This window comes from Calonectris borealis, chromosome 1 (genome assembly GCF_964195595.1).
Source record: "Calonectris borealis chromosome 1, bCalBor7.hap1.2, whole genome shotgun sequence".
Lineage (NCBI taxonomy): Eukaryota > Metazoa > Chordata > Aves > Procellariiformes > Procellariidae > Calonectris > Calonectris borealis.
Window position 1 is genome coordinate 77,526,705 of NC_134312.1, and position 20,371 is coordinate 77,547,075.

Below are 20,371 nucleotides of genomic sequence, written 5' to 3' on the forward strand. Positions count from 1 at the left end.
AGTGTTCCCATGAAGTAGCAGGAAGAAATGTAGGTGAAAAAGTTTGGATTCTCACAATCATGTAAACTGGGACCAACTTCACAGAAGCCACTAGACTCCCCTCCATATAAAACTTGGGTAAGAAGAAACTTGGGAAAAGAAGATGATCTTAGAAAAAGAATGAAATGCTGACCTTAGGAAAATGTTGTCATTTTAAGATCTGTGAAAGTAGGATTTAACCCTGGAAACAAACTGTCTGTTCCTATGCTGTTTTGGTATGTCTGTATTTCTGTTGCCTGTCACTACAACAAGCACTCCTATACCTTTGTACTCCTGAAGAGTCAGAAGGTGTCTCCTTGTCTTTGCTGTCAGATGTGCCTACTTATTAGCTGAAGATACCGTAAAGAATGTCTCTGTCTTGATATGTGTGCGTACTGTTGCATGCACAAAAATGGAGTTTCAGCTTTCCAAATCTATCTGATGAAAAAAGGTAAATCTGGCAATTTTGTCTTACCATTTATTAAACCATCATAACAGCAACCTGTGTCAAGGTTGGAGGGGCATGTTCAGAGGAAGATAGACTGCACATGTTGGGATGCCAAGTGCAGTTTAGTTTTAGACGTGAAATCTGTAAATGCTACCAGAAGTATTACATGAAGCCGATGTAGTGATATCCTAATAACAGCATGTGATACTGTATTAATGCAGTAAACAGCTGTGCAGTAGATTGGTGTTTATAAAACAGTGCTGTCTGCTAGTCCTTTACATTTGTTCAGTGAGTACACATGAACTTTCAGGAATGTTTCTTACTGAACTCAGCCCAAATATGAGCCATAGCTGTGAGGTTTGAGCACATGATCCTAACACAGCATTTAATTCTTCTAGTGAATGTGGCTGAGGATCAAGCTGTTAATTGGCACTCACCATCTTTTTTTTGTTTCTGGTACTTGTAACTAGGAATGAGTGCTCTGGCCTCATAGCCAGGATGTTAAGGAATCTGATCCTTTTTCTGCTAGGATTTCTATGTAACCTTAACTAACTCAGTCTCCCCGTGCTTTAATTTTTACCTCTCAGTACAGTACAGTGCAAGTACTGTAATCCACCTCACAAGGCTATCTGAAGATAAATCTCTTGCCTCTCATTACCCAAGCACAAGATTCAAAGTCTTTCTAGGAGGCAAAATTGATGCAAATCATGATTTCTTTGATGTGATCCTGATCAATACGGTCAGAATGCAAGCATTTGTATTCTGTCTAAAGAGTTCATAACTGGTACCTGAAAGAGCCAGTTGCTCAGTGTCCCAGGCTGCAGAATACCACTCAGCATTAAATTCAGTAGCAATGCAAATCATTCAGTGTGCCAACTCTGAGGCAGGTCCTTACCATATAATATTTTCCACAAATTTACAGTGCTTCTAAAATTACACCCTACAGCATTTCAAATTCAGCAGGCTTGGATCATGAATACGTGTAGACATCCTGTATCACCTTTATTCTTAGCACTACATTTCCCAGCAGGCTATGTAGGGAGAGACTTTCAGGCAAGATAAGCTTGCCTTACCACCAGCCTAAGCAGCGTAAGGAAACGTGTGGTCACTTTGCTGATGCATAATATACATTATGCATTAATTGAGGGCAGGAACATAAAAAGGCAAGTAACCAAAAATAATCAGCAAGCTGTGGTATCACTTTAAAGGAAAAATGCAAGAGGTGCACCAGTATTTTTGGTGAGTCAAAGCAAAGATTACATAAGAGGAAGATGAGCAGCAAATAAGTCAGCACTGTGGATTAGTGGCTTTGCTTTTCTGAAAGGTCAGAATTGCAATTTTGTAAACCCCCACCACAAATTGTGCAATGATAATTCCACCAGACAAGACAGTATGGGATACCTTGCATAACTCAGCTAGCCACACTGTAAATATTTCCCCAATCAGTTGTAGATGGCTTTACCTATCTGCACATTTCTGTCTCCGTTCCATCCTCCCACAATTGTGAATTTGTGGCTATTTTTAACAGCAACTTTTATTCAAAAAAAAGGGCTAATTTTTAATTGGGGATAATTTTTGTAGCATAACTCTTTATGGCTGGGACTGAGCCATAAGGAAAGAAAATTTCTAACTTAATTGACCCTAGGTTCACAATGTGGCCTTGCAGGCACAGTGCTGGCCTGGGACATAGGGTATCTGGATTCCAATGCAAACTCTTGCTGCTTCCATAGGTGAAGGTGGGCGAGTTACTTTGCCACCCTTTGCTTCAGCCACTCTTCGTTTTAAAGGGGGACAGAGACAGTTAACCATATTTATGTGTTCATGGGAGAAAGTACAATTCAATATTGATATAAATGCTATCAATTAATTATGCTTATTAATTATTATTCTTATTTCATTATTTGTGTCATCATTAAAGTTGAAGACAAATGGTTTGGGGATAACTTAAATGGTCAGTTAAATAAGATCAGGGCACTGAAGGCAAATGATTGTTTCAAGGCACTAATTGGTGTGGCTTTCACTGTATTCTTACAGTAACTATTTGTTAGTTTTCAGTGTGTTAGGAGAGGCAGACAACTGAGTGGCCTTTGGATATGCTGGTTTCATTATCTCTGCATAATAAAGGTTGTGCAGCTATCTCATATAAAACTGGTTTATTTTTGAGGGATCTGATTTGAACATCTCAGTGATTCAGTACCACAAAACCAAATCAGTTCCACAGGAGTTTATGTGATTGTTGTGGTTGCAACACCATAGAAACTGAAGCCTAATACGAGGTGAACTGGATGTGGCTGCTTTTGTGCTATGGGCTGAGGGTTATTTTCCCTTCTAAATGCCTCTGAATTTATCTATCTCAAAGCAAGCTGCTGTAGAAATGGCAGAGATATAGTTGTCCCTGATGAGCAGCAGTGAAAAAAATTTCATTTATATTATGCTTCTAAAAGTATATTAGTATTTTTTTATCTGAACATGGGCATAGAGGTATGAGGATGGATAATCTTCAAGTCATGGGCCTTAAACCACATAAGACCCTATGAGTTCCTGAACGGACTTTCAAGTGCATGCTTTTGTATCAGTTTTCTTCTGTTCAGAATGTGTGAACAGCAGAAAACAGCTGCAGAGTGAAGGCTTGTGTGGCACAGGAAGGGAGAAGCCAGGCTCTTCCTCTATTCTTATCACAAAAACTCTGTTCAGCAGGGAGCAGAAAGAGATGTAAGCAATGCCTACAGCATCGCCTGCATGGATTATGTAAGGCACAGGGATAACAACCCTTAGATACCCAAGAGAGACTACACAAAACTGACTGAACCTTCCCTGTGTGTAAGACACCATGACTGGTTCTGTGAGAACAGCGGTATTAATTCATAGTGACCTGATTGTGCCCAGGTGTCTGTAATGGAGATTAACAAACCACATTACGACTGTGTATTACTATATGTCAGGCTTCAAGGCCACTCTGCCCTGCAAGTTTTGAAGGGATATACAAATGGAAGAGCAGGCTCTTCTAGCGGCACCTGCAGTATTTGGAAATGAAGGAGTTCATCTTTCAGCTGCCAAATCCACATGTTGACTATTGCAAAATTCAGAGATTTTTGGTTCCAGACCACCTCCAGCTCCATGCTGATCCTAATACTTATAGCTAGCAAATGGTTCTTCAAACAGTCACAAGGACTATGGCACAGTATCTGCTAGCATGTGGGGTATTCTGGATGTATCATCAGCTGCATGAAAGCACCTGTGAATAGTTAAGATGTAATGTGTCTTCTGCAAATGGCTGCAGTCATCTCCTGTGGGCGCACCTGTAATGAGGATAGAGGTCACAGTCTTTCAAGAGTATGTCATATGTTCAGGTGTAATATGACTTATCTTAACCAGACTCATTAATTAGGCTGGCAAATAGCTCTGTATGTTTTTCTTACACTGTATGTTATACCTTCAGTAGCAAGCCTACCTGTTTGCTAAATATAATTTGGAGCCTTTGCAATATAGTAACCTGATATTATTCCTAATTACCTTTATTATCATAGTTTAGGTACCGACTGCTAAGAAAGCATAGGTGCTGGGTTAAAAAAAAAAAGTCAACAAAACCATAAGACTGCAATTTAAATGCTTGATCCTGACTCTTCTCACTAGTTTCTATGGGACTGATCATATGAATTAGGGATGTAGGCTTAGTCTCTAAAAAGAGAAACAATACAAATCAGGTGTACTCCAGGAGAGATAGTATTGTTCTGAAGTTTAAGCATGTGGATGGAAAATACAAGTCTAATCCCGGTTTTGCTCTAATTTACTTGGTGTCCCCACTCAAGTTCTTACACGTCCTCTTTCCGTACTTATGAAATATAGAGAACGTCTTTGTCTTAGTGTCTTGGAGTCTTTACTAAAGCCTCCTCCCTTATAGCAGCCTCTTCTGAATTAAAAGTGAGAGTGTTTACCACATGTCCAGTGCTGTGTTCTTCCCACCGCAAAGTCCAACTCCCAAAACGTCATCCTTGTTCAACCTTCAGTTACACAGCAGAGCAACAATGACTGTGCAAGACTATTATAACTTATTCCTCTTATTTGTATTCTGTTGCAAGTTTAGTAACTCTGCCACCAGGACATGTATGTGTGACCACCTAGTGAGATGAACAGTATAAATCCCCTTAAGGAAGACCTGATGCCCACACATTTAGTATCATTTGTATAAGACAGGAAGGGGGCATCAGAGTAATAAGAGAAATTAAGGCATAGGGGAGCTACTTTTATGACTTAGGAAAACTGAGCAAAAACTTACTTTTAGTTGAGAGGCAGCTGCAATGAGCATGTAATTAAAATCTTCTGTTGGAATGATTTAGAGGAAATTTGTTTGTATGAAGCACTGACGCAGAGAGGACAATTGCTAGGGGAAGAGGCTGTTAAAAGAAGCTATTGCCCAAGAAGTTCTGTATTGACAGGCTTGGGAGTTTCTGACCTAGTACTGCAAGCTATTCTGGTTATGTCCAGTACCTTGTGTAGCCTGTGCAAGAAGCCGTTCCAGGAGCAGAAGGCAAGGTGTCTGAGCCTATCTGTGTTCAGATGCCATCTGAACCGACTACATTAAACCTCAGGAATAAGTGTCATTTTCTCACAGATAAGCCTTTCTTGTTTACATTGAGGGACCTGTTTACATTGAAGGACCCTGAATTGAGGGCCTGGGCAAACAAAGCTGAAAAACACATTTGTGAGAAGGCTTCAAATCCCTGACATCCATCTCCTTGGAATGTGGCCTAGTCATCAAGTTATACACTGGGTAAGAATGAAGGGTCCTCCTCCTCCCCATGCCTCCTGTGGATGCTGCGGACTAGAAAAGTCTTGGGGCCAGGAGGAGGGAAAACTTCAGAAGTGCATCCCAGGAGTCTTAGGCTTCTTTCCCCTGGTACTGGGCAAACGGAGTACTGGGGGCATTGGCTGGCTTAGTGATGCGGTGGTGAGTAGGCTGGGATTTAGTACGCAGCTCTAGGGCCCTACAAGTAATGCTTTTTTATTAAATTTGTATTATTTTTTCATTCTCCTATTTGTTCTTAAAAATTACAGTAGGAGTTCCTCAAACCGACTGTCTTGAATTGCACTGAATAATCATAATAAATACAGCTTAGGTCATAACTGAAGATGTTCTACACATAAGTGAAGATGCTGTACTCAGCAAAGTATTAAATAGCAGATAGAAATCAGAATAAATTCAGCTGTCACTGAATCGCTTTGCCACTATTTTGAGAAGGGTAGTAAAGGAGATTTCTTTGGATGCATATGAGGAATCAACATGAAGTAAGACAGAAAACAATCCTTAAAGGAGCTATGTGCAGACGAACATGAAAGGCTTTCAATTGTTGTTAGTACAGATAAAAGCCTCCTGGACAATTTAACTCCAAGCCAGTAGTTACTAAATCAGTGATTCTAAAAGGCTGTGGCAGGAGGACTACTTTCATTGTGGAGGTGATTTGGAGAGAGGTTTACTCCAATTGCAAAAGCAACTCCAAGTGCTCTTAGGAATTTGTCAGAGAAACAGGAGAATATGAAATTAGCTTCTCAATCCCAGCTATTCAAGCTAGCATGCTATGGAGACATTTGTTCTATAAGTCTCTAAATACCAAGCCAGAGCACCTTAATTTTTCACATTGCAGCTGTGAAGTTCACATTGCTATTAGGTAGTGAGGTGCAACTGGCACTGATGGGCCAAACATCTTATGCTTTACAACAGTTTTGTTTGATTTTTGAAACAGTCACTAGGAAAAGGAAAATGCACAGGGGCACTCTCTAAACTTTAACAACAGTGGAATTGTTCAAGTCCTTACTATTCTCTTGCTCAGCTATAAGTCTTCCAAAGTACAGCTTGATTTTTTTTTTTTTTTTTTTTGCTCAGAAGCTCAAGTTGAGGGTGATATTCTGGATTGCTGCTGAAGGTAAGGCTTTCCTTTGTAACAAGGGATGTAAAGTCTTCAGCTATGGTGGTACATTTGGGCAGGAAATGCTCTTTGGGTAGGTCTGCTCTGCCTTTCACACATAGGCCCAAATCCATTATCGAGCTCCAACTTCATATTCATAATGGAGGGCCTTATGTTTGAAAAACATTTTTTCCCAAACTACTTAGGTATTTACACTGTGAATTGCACTGAAACTGTAGATAGCCTGTAGAGGTTCTCCAAAGCACCACTCTACATTCGCTACAGGGTGTGCTGAACAAGTAGCCTGTGTTATTCTTGTTGAATTTAGTTTTCAAATGGAGCACTATCTTTGACGAGAATCACTGTTTACTCATTCCTGATGTGACCATCACCTGAAGAAAGAGCATTCGTTTTCAAGTGATGGGAAGTTGCCATGTTTTGGATGGTTGTCCTTGCTTCCTCAGCCAGAGTCCTGCAGTAGCAATGTACACTCATTTTGTGAGCACTCCTCTGATCTGCTTTACTACTAGGTCATTCAAGCTAGCTCAGTCACCCTTCCATTTCTATAGCAAATTAAACTAAAATGTGTGACTCCACATTGAAGCGAATAATGTATGCTCCCATTGCTTTTATCAACATTGCTGTGAGAGCAGTGATCTCCAGAAAGGCATAGCAGGGAGATGAACAAGACACAACTGCTGTATAGATTTACAGCATGAACTTGTGGCCAGGCTCATGTTTTACAAATTAAATAGCACGTCCTGATCTTAGATGACCTTAATGATTCTGTGAGTCTATGGTGGAACAGCACTCTGAAACTGTTCTTTAATATGCTAAGCTTTTTGTGGGTTCAGGGATATGTGCTGTCATTGCTTCACAATGGGACGATCATCTCCCTACTCCTGCTGGCCACACTATTCCTGATACAGGCCAGGATGCCATTGGCCTTCTTGGCCACCTGAGCACACTGCCGGCTCATGTTCAACCGGCTGTCAACCAGCACCCCCAGGTCCTTTTCCTCTGAGCAGCTTTCCAGCCACTCTTCCCCAAGCCTGTAGCGTTGCATGGGGTGGTTGTGGCCGAAGTGCAGGACCCGGCACTTGGCCTTGTTGAACCTCATACAGTTGGCCTTGGCCCATTGATCCAGCCTGTCCAGGTCCCCCTGCAGAGCCTTCCTACCCTCCAGCAGATCAACACTCCCGCCCAACTTGGTGTCGTCTGCAAACTTACTGAGGGAGCACTCGATCCCCTCGTCCAGATCATTGATAAAGATATTGAACAGGACCGGCCCCAAAACTGAGCCCTGGGGAACACCGCTCGTGACCAGGCGCCAGTTAAACTGGATTTAACTCCGTTGACCACAACTCTCTGGGCTCGGCTGTCCAGCCAGGTTTTTACCCAGCGAAGAGTGCACCTGTCTAAGCCATGAGCCACCAGCTTCTCTAGGAGAATGCTGTGGGAGACAGTGTCAAAGGCTTTACTGAAGTCCAGGCAGACCACATCCACAGCCTTTCCCTCATCCACAAGGCGGGTCACCTGGTCATAGAAAGAGATCAGGTTGGTCAAGCAGGACCTGCCTTCCATAAACCCGTGCTGGCTGGGCCTGATCCCCTGGTTGTCCCGCCCATGCCTTATGAACGCCCTCAAGACGAACCGCTCCATAATCTTCCCTGGTACCAAGGTCAGGCTGACAGGCCTGTAGTTCCCCGGATCCTCCTTCCGGCCCTTTTTGTAGATGGGTGTCACACTGGCAAGCCTCCAGTCGTCCGGGACCTCCCCAGTTAACCAGGACTGATGGTAAATGATGGAGAGTGGCTTGGCAAGCTCCTCCGCCAGCTCCCTCAGTACCCATGGGTGGATCCCATCCGGCCCCATAGACTTGTGAGCGTCCAGGTGGCGTAGCAGGTCGTTAACTGCTTCCTCTTGGATTCTGGGGGGTTTATTCTGCTCTCCATCCCTGTCTTCCAGCTCAGGGGGCTGAACACCCTGAGGATAACTGCTCTGACTATTAAAGACTGAGGCAAAGAAGGCGTTAAGTACCTCAGCCTTTTCCTCATCCTCCGTGGCAATGTTCCCCCCCGCATCCAATAAAGGATGGAGATTCTCTTTGGCTCTCTTTTTGTTGTTAATATATTTGTAAAAACATTTTTTGTTATATCTTATGACAGTGGCCAGACTGAGTTCTAGCTGGGCTTTTGCCTTTCTAATTTTCTCTCTGCATGACATAGTGGGATCCCTGTACTCTTTTTAAGTTGCCTGCCCCTTCTTCCACAAGTGATAAACTCTCCTTTTTTTCCTGAGTCCCAGCAAAAGCTCCCTGTTCAGCCAGGCCAGTCGTCTTCCCCGCCAGTTCTCCTTATGGCACCATACTTTCTCTTGATCAGTTACTTCCCCATCTCCTTCTTTTCCCCAACCTCAGCTGTTCATTCTTGCTTATTTGCTTCTGTGCCAGCTTCTCAGTTGTTATTGTGACTGCTGCTTCTCAGTTGTTATTTTGACTGCTTCTGTGGCTGCTCGTTCACCTTGCAAAATAGACCATGAGGAGAGAGGATAAGCTGCAGTCTTCTGTAAGTTCAGAGTTCACACATAAAAGGTGTGAGGGTGTTGACAGTAAGCACTTAATTGAGAATGATTTTCTGTTAGGGAGTTGGGCTTCTGGTTGGCAGAATATCAGTGAATGAGTCATACAGAATAAGATTTTTCTTTACAAGAGAAACAGAAATATATATGTATTAGGAACAATACAACACAACTATTGCCTATTGGTACTGCAGGGCACTGTTTCTTTGACCTAGAGTCTGTGCACTATTGACGGGCCACAGTATATGAAAGAGAACAGGGAAATCTTGGCAGAAATGGAAACAATCTCATGTCCATTCTGTTCTGGGAAAATAAAAAGATTTTATAATCTAATATTTAATTGGTAGTACATGGTGACCAGGGTGGCAATACTGAACAAATTTCCTTCGGTTTATTTGGAAAACTGTTAAGTGGTCATTCAGTTATCTCTTGCTCTTTTTAAAGGTGATGTGGGGATCTGAGGAATTAGTCACCTAGCTGCAACTGGAAGATCACCATGAGATGTGGGGACAACTTTCTTTTTTTCCACATTTTCTGTGGATGTTTCTTAGGCAGCGGAATTGAAAGTATACACCCTTTCTTCAGAGCTAGGAAACAGTATGTTATGGCTTCAGTTAGAAGACTTGGTAAATTTTGAGGACAGCTTTGGTCTGGTTTGATTTCTCAGAAAGGGAAAAGGAATAATGGTGTTGATTTAACCGGAAGACTGGGACTGAAGTTTTGGATTCACTAAAGCTAAGAATGGATAACAAGGAAGGGAATGGATGCGTCCCCTCAGTAGGGGACATCACAGCCAACTCACAAGATTAGGAGTTGCAGAAATGTGTTTTATCAGTGTTGGCTGCATTTTGAAAGGCTCTTTGAGGTCTTGGGCTGAGAGCTGACTGAGGTCTCTACAACTCAGGATGAATAAAATGCTTGTGAGCAGTTTGGGATATGTACTGGGTAAGCTGTGTCCAATAGGCCTCCATCTGACATTGGACCTTTGGTACTTCTAAGATTCATCAGTGAGTGATTAACAGCTGGATAGCCAAGAGCTTCTAGCTGGACCTTCCCATCAAACTATGGGGAAAAAAAATTCCCACATGCTCTTACTGTTAGACATTGGATTTGAATGTAGATTATATGAAACTGTTTTACAAAGTGACTGGTAACTTTAGACTCTTCTAAAGACCCTTTCAAACTAGCTACACCCCTACCCCACCAATTTAGAAACAGATCCAGGAGTGATTTGTCTCTACATGCTCCCTGAAAGAATTACAGAATTATAACTAATCTCAGTTGACCCATCAGCAGTGACCTACATGAAAATATTTTTAGCTGTAGACTCAATAAACCTCTTAATGCCTCTTTAAGAAGGCATCCATGAAAAGTTTTTTTTTCTGGATTTTTAATTTTCTGTGGGGCAGACGGCCCTTGGAGTATTGATGTCAAGGGCTGGCTTTCATAGCTTACCCATTGCTAATAGATATTTTCTATGAAGATAATAGACACCTGACAACAGGAGAGAGTCCCATGTTTATCAATGTTTCCACTTTGAAACGCCTTTTGGCCAGATTAATGGGGACAGAGCTGCAGCACGTGCTAGAGGAAGGCTGGAATGCTGCCTGTTGTTAGGACAACAGAGCAAGGAGTCTGCTGCCTGCAAAGGAAAAGGGCAAGGAAGAGGGGCATTCAAGGACAGGCAGAAGCACAAGTGATAGCAGTCCTAATGGTAGGAAGATGGTAGTCCTGGTAATGTAAATGCAGCTGATGTCACCTTCTCTTCTAGCAGTTATTGGAATGAGTCACTGAAAAGAGCAGCTGATGACTCCTGAGCAGGTGCTGCAGCTTGTACAGCTACCTGGGGTTACGAGGAGTCAGCCTGCTTTGTTGCAACAGGCTTCCTAAGCCTAGAGGGCAGAGCCAAGTGTCTACAAAACAGTGCTCCCAAAACTGATCTTTTTGTCTTTCTTTCTGACCTTCACCCTGTCCTTTGTCTAGCTTTGTCTAGCTAGACATGCCCCTAGGCCAGCTTCCTTGCTCCATACATGCACCAGTATGCCTTAACTCTGACTTCAGAGCACAGAGCTTTCAAGTACCTCTTTAAGAAATAACCTCTCACCATGTCTGGATAGCAAATAGAAAGAGGAACATTTACTTCAGTTGCTTCCTATTATAATCTTAATTATGTTACTAAACACACCTCAACCTCGGTAACTATTAGATGTGAAATGCAGCCATTAAATGGATGCCTATAGAGCTTTGGATATGGAAACACTTGCCGTAGGCTGCAGTATGGTCTCCTATATGCTTTTCTATAGCAAAGGTTGTGGTCTGAGATTTGCCAAAATTGAATGAACAGCTCAGTAACAGCCAATGGGCATGGACTGAGACAAATGGTATTCACTTTTGTGGCAGGTAATCATAAGTGAATCTTGGTATTTCCAGAGACGGCACCCTGCTCTTTGGGGACAGAATGTCTACGGCCCCACACAGAACAGCATTCTCTTGGTACTCATGAAAAGGCTGAAAAATGTAAGCAGACACCAAGGTTAGAAAGTGTATCTATAAGCATATATGTGTCTATGTAGTCAAACCATTTATGCTAATAGATTGTGATAGAGTAACACCTCAGTTTATAAACCTATGATGCAACGGAAGACCTAAAATTGTATTTCAGTGCTTATGCTGTTAGTTGTTCTGTAGATACATGTATTATTTTTCATGGTACAATGGAGGTAGGCGAAGCCATGGAAGTCTCCTCTGAGTAGAGAGATATCAAAATATGTACCCTAAATTATGCCAGAAAAAAAGCTTACCCTGATGATACACTGAAAGTTCGTGTGCATAAGGCATGATTATCTAGCTGAACTTTGAAATGCCCCCATGAAATCACGCTTAGCTTCTAGTTCTGCTAGGCAAATTTAATGCAAGATAAAGATTAAAGCTACCAAGTGCATTGTCTTTTTGTTTTCTGAATATGCAGAACTTGTGCTTATGTTTATCTTGGCAACAAATGAGATTAAAAGAGGTCATCTAAAGATAACATTGCTTATCCCAAATACCTGTACTCTTTCTTCCTCCTAGTCTCCCAGTTAATCTTCACTTATACTGCTGCATGCCTGAGGTGGGGGGGAAAAAAGCAGTGGTCTGTCTTCTGAACTAGTCTAGAATTATCTCTCCCCTTCCATGGAGCATCCAGAAATGATGGAACACTTTTGCTGTGGTAGGAAAAAAACTTGTTGTGTTTGGAGAAAAAAAAGTAAGAGCTTGCTATAGGAGAGTGAATCCTCAGCCTGGCATGTGTTGCAGTCCTTATGAGCTTTCTGTGACCTTGCTGTATTTCCTGGGAATAATCAGTATTAGCCTCATCTCTTGTGCAGTGAGATACATGTTATCCCCTTTTAGAGGTGGCAAAGAAGGGTTGATCTGCTAGCCATCAGGACCGCAGTGTCTTACTCCGAATGTCATCTTTGGCTGAAATGAGGAGCACAGTTCAGCTAGACGTAACGGGTTTGGGACTGTGCTTTGCCTAGGTGTGTGTGCACACCGAGGAGGGCTGGGTGGGAAATCAGCGGGCAGCAGGCTGGCAGACAGCGATAGTGCTCCCTGGAAGAGGGGTGGATAGAAAGAGGGAATTTTCTTATTCAGAACTTGACTCCAGTGAGATTAAACTTTATTCCTTGCTTTTGAAATTGACTGAAGCAAACAAACCTTGTTTCTTGGGTTGACCAAAGTAAATATTTAGTTAGGGAAAGGACAATCATTGTATTTACTCATATTTTTGGAGTAATATAACTCATTCCACATGACAAGTCAGGGCCAGATCTATCACTGTGGCTAAAGTTGAAGTTAAGAGTTTCTCTGAATGTACCAGCTGGGAATTAAGATCAGAGTCTGATTGTTTCACAACATAACTGACATATCACTCCACAGCCAAATTCCCTACAGCAAGCCAACATTCGGCAGCTGGGAAAGAAGGGGGGAGTGGTGAGTGTGGGGTGGTGGTGTGACACAATGGCCTAGATTAGTAAATTAGAATGGAATAGGGAAGGGGAGAAAGGGATTCTGTTCCTTCCCAGTACATGGGCAAGAACTTAAGGCATGAGAAGGTGACAATTACTGTTTTGTACACAACTTAAGATGGTTAAAAATGTAAACAGCGTGGTCCACTGCAGCATTTCACAGAAGGCACACATACCGACATTAGAAGTACACCAGGGGGCATCTATATGTGCCTGGGGTGTACAGAGAGCAGATTTGGGAGTCGGGGGGGACAGACCAAAAAAACTCACCCTTTTGTCACTCTTTTGTCTCAGCAGAGACAGAAACTGCAAAAGACTAGAGTTCTGAAAGAACTGAAGGCAGGTACAGCAGCAGTCTGGTTTCCATGGCATGTTTTTTTGGGGAATGGCAGAGGATGTAAAGGTCAGTCTCTTCCCATGCCAGGGGCAGCTGACTGACCCACTAACCAGCTTTGGCTGGCACGGTGCTGTGCGCTCTCCCTTGCACACCCCAGGGAGGGAAGCAGGGGCTGCCCGCAAGTCAGAGGATGAGATGATTACAAATGTGCCTCAGCACCCACAGCCTCGCTGCGCTGACCCCCATCTTAGGGTGAAGTTATGCTACAGACAGAGCCAATCCACCAGCTGGCTCCTGCCAAGAAGGGAAAGACTGCCTCTGGTACTTGCTTAGCTGCTCCTTGCTAAGGTAATTCAGCTTTCTAACCCAGCAAACTATTCGCTTTCGTCTTTCTGAATTTAGCTAATTGAATTGGCTGAGCCTAGGATCAGAGAAGTGGCAGGAGAAGGAAAGAGAGATGGGGAGCATACAAACATGGAAGCAGAGAAGGAAGGAACAGAGAAATCAGGAGCGGGGCAAAGGGCAAAGGGAAGAAATATGGAAGTATCAGGAAGTGAAGAGTCCTTGGTCTTGCAGTAGAGCAGAGCTGGGAAAGATGTCAGTACTCCTGGTCCAAAGACACACTTACCATAAGCTGCATAATTACTTATTTCAGAATAAGAAATCTTACAAATAAGGATAAAATAGTGAGGAAGGTCCCAGAGCACAGGGTGTCCCTCTACATGAGGGGTTTGAGCAAATCTGACTGAGAAAATGGACAAAGTAACTACTACAAAAAAGGGACCAAGAAGTGATAAGCAACCACCCATGTGTCCCAGGAATACATTCACATATTTCTACTGTGAAAACAATGGGCGTCTGTAGATGCCAATGCCTATTATTAGAGTGAGGAAAGGACAGTTGGTTTAAGGTGAATAAAGGCTGTGATGTCCTATATGTGGCTCTCAGTTTAATTGTCACTGGCCTGTCTATAAGCACAAGCAAAGATCAAAGAGGAGGATTATTCAAACTTTTGTGACTTGAAGTTTGCCCAAAGGATGAATAGATAAAAATAAAGTTTTATATCAATTCCAACTAAATTACAGCCAAACAGCATGGAACAATTTCTTCCTTCAGAAAACTCAATCTCATAGAAATAATAAATCACAGGAATGTGACAGTTTCAGCAAATTTCAATGATAAAAGAACAAAAGAATTGCTTCAACTCATATATTTAACAACCAGTTTACTTCCAGTAAGGTAAAATATTTAAACTCATTTAGTTTTAGCTCCATATTAATATTAATTTGGTTCATATATTTTAACATTACCAAAACCATTTATTCAAAGGAAATATTTGAATTTTCACACTGAAGTATTTCCAAATAACCATTTATTTTCTTCTTCATAGCAAAACAAAAGTAATCTGGGTTTTAATTCTAAATCAGAATGCAATCATACTTGAAAATACTAGACTTTCTCAGAGAAAGCAAGCTGTAAAATCATTAAAAATGGAACGCAAAACAGCTACAAGAGGATGTATTGTTTTGGTTCTCATTTTTCAGCTTCTCTTTTGCTGATACAAGAATAGGATTTATCAGGTATGAATATCAGGTCAAGAGGAAAAACATGCTATGGAAAGGTTCGTATCAAACTGTAGCAAATATTTAAATGAAGATCAGATGCTGCAAGAAACAAAAATTTAGTGGAGCATCAGCACGGTGTATGAACTGACAGTGCTTGTTTGGGCAATCTGCTTCAGTCTTAAAAGAATTTGGTCAAAACTCGTTGTATAAATTTATTTCTCTAATGACAAATTCTGAACATATATGCTTATCAAAGTAAAATCTGTATTATAAAATGTATATTGCTATGGGCTATTTATTTAACACTAGACAATAAGCCCTGTAGTATGAATTTGACTGAACTGATTGACTCAGAAGTACAAAAACAGCAAATGTATAATGAGAATGTGCATGCAATTTTTTCTTGAGAAACAACAACAAAAAATCCTGTCAGCACTGACCTATAAAAATAACTCTAAAATGAACTCACTCTACATACAACGTCAAATTCCTGGATGAGCTACATGAGTTAGTTTCAGAATGATTCAGTTCTAACAGGAAAATGAGATGCTTGTATTTTAGCAGACAAGTCTTGGGATGGGCTGCAATTTGGACAACTTTGGTCACCACAGTGTTTTAAATGGGCCTTCAATCTCTTCCTGTGGAGGCCAACAGAAGTTTCTCGAATGATGCAGACTGTGATGCTAATGTTGCTTATGCAAATTGTCTTTAGCTGAAGAAGTAACACTAGTTACATTTTCATTATAAACATTAATGGCTGGGGCGGGGGAATCTATCTTTCAATTGTCATCTTAGGCGCTCTCAAATCCCTCATTAATTTGTTCTGCTGAGTTTCTTACAAGATTGTTGCACAATAGTGAGAGAAGTGGTAAGTCTTGACAAATGCTTACTTTGTAGAGAGATGGTTGTTTAACCGTTCTTTCACCATCACATCCTACACAGTTGCTGTGTGAAAGCCAGGCCTTAATTCTCTGAAGCCTTATGCCCATACTTAAAGGAGGTACTCCAGGGTCTCTAGTCAAAGGAAAGACTTTCATTGACCTCACTTATCACTGTAAAATTGGAGTGTGAGTTTGAGTGTACTGTCAGAAATTCCTTTTAATGCAACTGTTTCAAAATTGATAAGGAGTTGCATTGGTCTGAGCATACTAATCATTGACTGGGGACATTGGGCAACTTCTCAGTATTGTACATGTAGAAGACAACTAATGTGACTACATAGATATGCTTAATTTCTGCTCTCACTGTTGGCCCCTACCTTTGTTCCTCCTCTTTGCTGTTTTCTTCAAAGATGGAGCTAGAACCCCCTTCTCTGGACACGTTTTAGTGGGAGAAGAGAATGGCAGCAGTCCCCATCCTGTCATTCACCACCCAGGGTAGCATGTTTGCTCAGCATCACAGCTCCCTTCTCACCTCCAACCATACTACAACTACACGCAGCCTCTCTTCTACTGACCCCTGCTTGTCAACTGAAGTTCAGGCAGCCATACCACATAGGTAGCATACCTCCTATCCGTTAATCACTGCTGTCCTATTTTATGGGTATAGAACAACACTTTGTCTTTCTGGTACAAATTTTATGCTATTTTTCTCACTGAAAAGCATCACTGAAGTAAGGAGGACCACTCAAAGTAAAAGTGTTACTCAAGCAGAGCAGTTTACTGATTTCTAAAACTACATGCAAATTCACCAGCAGATGTGAAATGTGAATACAATGATTTGCAGCAATTGAAGGTCTGGACCTAGCATTTATTTTTAAATCCTAATACCAATGGATAGGGAGTTGTTGATTTATAAAGCCATTTAAACGACTGGTAACACTGGAAGTCTAGTAATATTCTTGCTGATTGTCAACTTCTGCAGGATTCCTGATTTAGTTGGGAGCTTAACAGGTTCTCTTTTTCTGCTGTATAGATTATTTGCCTACTAAACAATTAGATCATATCTAGTGCCATCTAGATGGAAATGAAATGGTAATTAGACCAACAAAAGGAATTAGGTATTGTTATATTCGCCATTTCAACAGCTCTCTTGAAACACTTGATCCCCTGGGATAAAATTTACAGCCTAGAGTTAAGGCTGTGCCCAAATTTCCTGTTCAACACTTGGGAAGAATGGTGAATTCTTCAAAATGGGATTCACAACAGCCAGGGCCTTGCACAGTTAGCTGCCTAAAATAACTGACAGGAGGATGATGAGGGCGGATGTTTACTTTAAGCCAATGAGAAATGCATAGCTTAGATGCCGCCCTCACTGACCTTAAATAACATCCTTCCTCTACAAACAAAAAGAAAAAGCTCTCTATTCCTGTTAAAACAGAGTTATAGGATGAAAAGCCTTCCCCAGGTCCTCCTCCTTGCGCTATAATTCAATGATTAAAACAGAGGTCCAGGCTGAGGAAGGTCACTTATGACAACTCCTGTAACACAGCTGGCTGGCCTCTGGATAAAGCTGTAGCCAGCTCTGATGGTTTCAGCCACTCTTCTCTAGCTATGTTCTGGAATAGCTGCTCCACAAACGGGGTCCTCAAAGACCTTTTGAGAAAAGGTAGACTCCCTAAACTGTCTCTTCTTTCTTTCCTCCCCATTTTTAGGAAGCCTAGAGACTACAGAATTAATTTAGTGTGACTGGCCACAATAGGTACTGGCCGGTTGTCCAACATCTTCACAACACAGGGATAACTTTCATTAAGTCCCTCAAATCTCCAGTATAGCTGATTTGAACAGAAAGGTCCCTAAACACTGTGCAGCATACAGTGTACATGACTCCCATCTAGGCTGCCTCCCCTCCCACCACCGGCCTCTCAGCTCCCCTCGCCCTCTGTTAGTGCCAGTGAATGCCTTTCCCCAGGTCACCTGGCTTACATAAGCAGCAAGGAAGCTTGTCCATGGTGAGGCCGGGGTGGTTAGCTGTTCAGCAGCAGAGAATGGTTTAAGTTGAGAAACACCCCAGAGGAAAAAAGTTATTTCCTGGCAGCGTAGTTCCTCCAGCCGGCCCACTGTGCATGGATACTTGTATGAGCACAGCCAAGAGTGGCAGAGGGCTGGCAGTGACTGCTCAGGTTGGTATCGTTGCCCAAAAGCTCACTAGAAATTTTTGCTTTGCAAGAGAAACTGCATGAACTCCTTTGGGCAACCTTCTGTGGCACTTGTGAAGTCCCTGCTCCTTTTGTGCTGGCATTACGTGACTCTGGCATCCAGCCTGGGCTTGGTTTAGCCATCTGCAAGGTGCAACTGTTTGGTATAATTTTCTTCCCTTCTCCAACTGGAAGGAAAAAATCCAAGAACTTCAAATCCCTGGTATTTAAAGAATCAAGGGAACCAGGACTACTATAACAGAGGCCTATATTTATGCACAGTCCATATGTTTGTATTCCACCCACACATTCTGCTGACAGCATCTTCACCTATGTTCAGCTCCATAATCTCCTCTCCAGAATTTCTTACCGCATTTTCAAATGTTAAGAAGGGGCTAATGCATGCTAAGCAGCTTACTGGTTACTATTTACACAAGCAATAATTTCCTTTTATTACAAATGTTAGTTCCACACTGTTCTCTGAGTTTCCACCTCTCAGGGGTGCTGAATGAAGGACCAGCTGCTTCTGTGTCCACAGTTTCTCTGCAGAATGGGAACCTCTGTAAGTAGGTGAATATAAAATAATCTTCGTGTGTATTTCCTGGCTGATGGATCATTGTGCTGTAAGGCAAGATTCAAAATGCATCATAACTCTTGGGAAAGATTCTGCCAGAGAAATTGTTCCTTATGTACATATATATCTCTAGAGTAATGCCCTAAATATTATTGGTCTTAGAGTTGGGAAGACAAATATCTAGTCTTTAGAGAAATAACAGGTTTGAAGTCTTTTTTTTTAGGTTGAGACCAAGGAGGAGGCTTTGCTGAGAATCCGTCTCAGCAGCTGTTATAAGGTGCTAATTATTAGGCCTTTTTATGACAAGATATTAGGTCTTTAAGATGAAACATTATTTGCCACCCAGCAGTTACCAGATATAGTAATATCCATAACTGTAATTAAAAATAATAATATAGTCAATGTAGAAATGACACAGCTTAAGAAAGAAAACAGTAGCCCCATTACAAACAGAAAAAGGAACTTGTGCTCTGCAAGGCAAGATTTGAAAAATCTAACTCCGGTGGCTATCTGAATTTCCACCACAGTTTGTTAGCCATACTTTTTTTTCTTAGTTTTCTGTCTTAAAGAATAACAAATCCTTCAAAAGTAACTAATAAAAAAAAGCTAAGATTGCAAGTTAGCAATGGGCATGGTCATTGCTGTATCCCGTTTGTATGTGACCTTTTGCAATAAACTGTTGCCACATACATATCAGGCCACAAAGTTTTGAAACAAAAATGATGTGAAAATATAAAAAAAAAAGGACCATGTTCGTGTGAAATAATATTAGGCTATTTGTTCTATGCAATAGTTTTGAAATTATGAAGAGTAAAGGCAATGGTTGTGATATTAAACCTGAGAAGCAAATTGTAACTCTCAGGATTCATCTGTTTAACTTTGAGAATGAAAAACACAGATCACACCAAGGAATTCAAGATGTGAAAATTCATTGCTGCTTCTACCAGAACCAGTTACACTGGTTTCCAGCCACCCTCCAATATGAAAATATGCTAAATGCTGGAGGATTTTTCCTGCTTTTAGAAATAAATTGACAAATCAAGACTCTGATCACACACCTCGGTCATTGTTTTCATTCCTTTAGCATGAGGTGGATAGCTCTTGATTATTGGTGAGTGGATTACATGCTCTGTGGATTAGCCAGACTCTTGCCGGCAGCACAGTGATGCCGAGTGCATGCTGCATAGCATGTGCCCCTTGCACCACACTCTTCTCTACCTGCTGTCATTTAAACTGCGTTACATTCTTGAGAGAGATGTGTTTACAAACAAGTTGGTCAAAGGCAAATGCGCTCAATGTGTTTTGTTAGTTAACACGTGTTTTGTATTATCTTTTCTAAATTTGGATTACCACATTTCTCCCTCCCACATCACTTGGAGTAAGCGAGGGTTGGCAGAAGAATAAGCATTTCAACAGACAGAATTCTTAGGACATGGGATGCATCTAGATCTGAGGACCTCCCATATATTTTGAGATTCAGCAATATTTACAAAATAGTTTACACAATACCAGCCAAAGTAACCAGAGAAAGTACTTCCGATATAGCTTTCAAAATGAAGTTCCCAGTTTTCCAAGAGTATACAGCTTGAAACAGGGCCTGTAAAGAGATTTTTCAAAAGCTGGCCCTACTAGCTCCATGCTTCAGCCATATTACAGAGAAAATAGGGGTCTACCTCTACAGTATGACTTAGTGTTGGATCCTAGCAAAAGGTATGTGAAATGGATGCTTGATTTTTTTTTTCCTTTAAAAAAGATGATGGCAGAAGCCTATGGAAAACTCCAGAGGTTGCTTTATCTATCTGCTTTTAGATTTTGTATTGCTCCTGTGTGGGAAAATAATGGAAGATTGGTGAGGAGGATTGC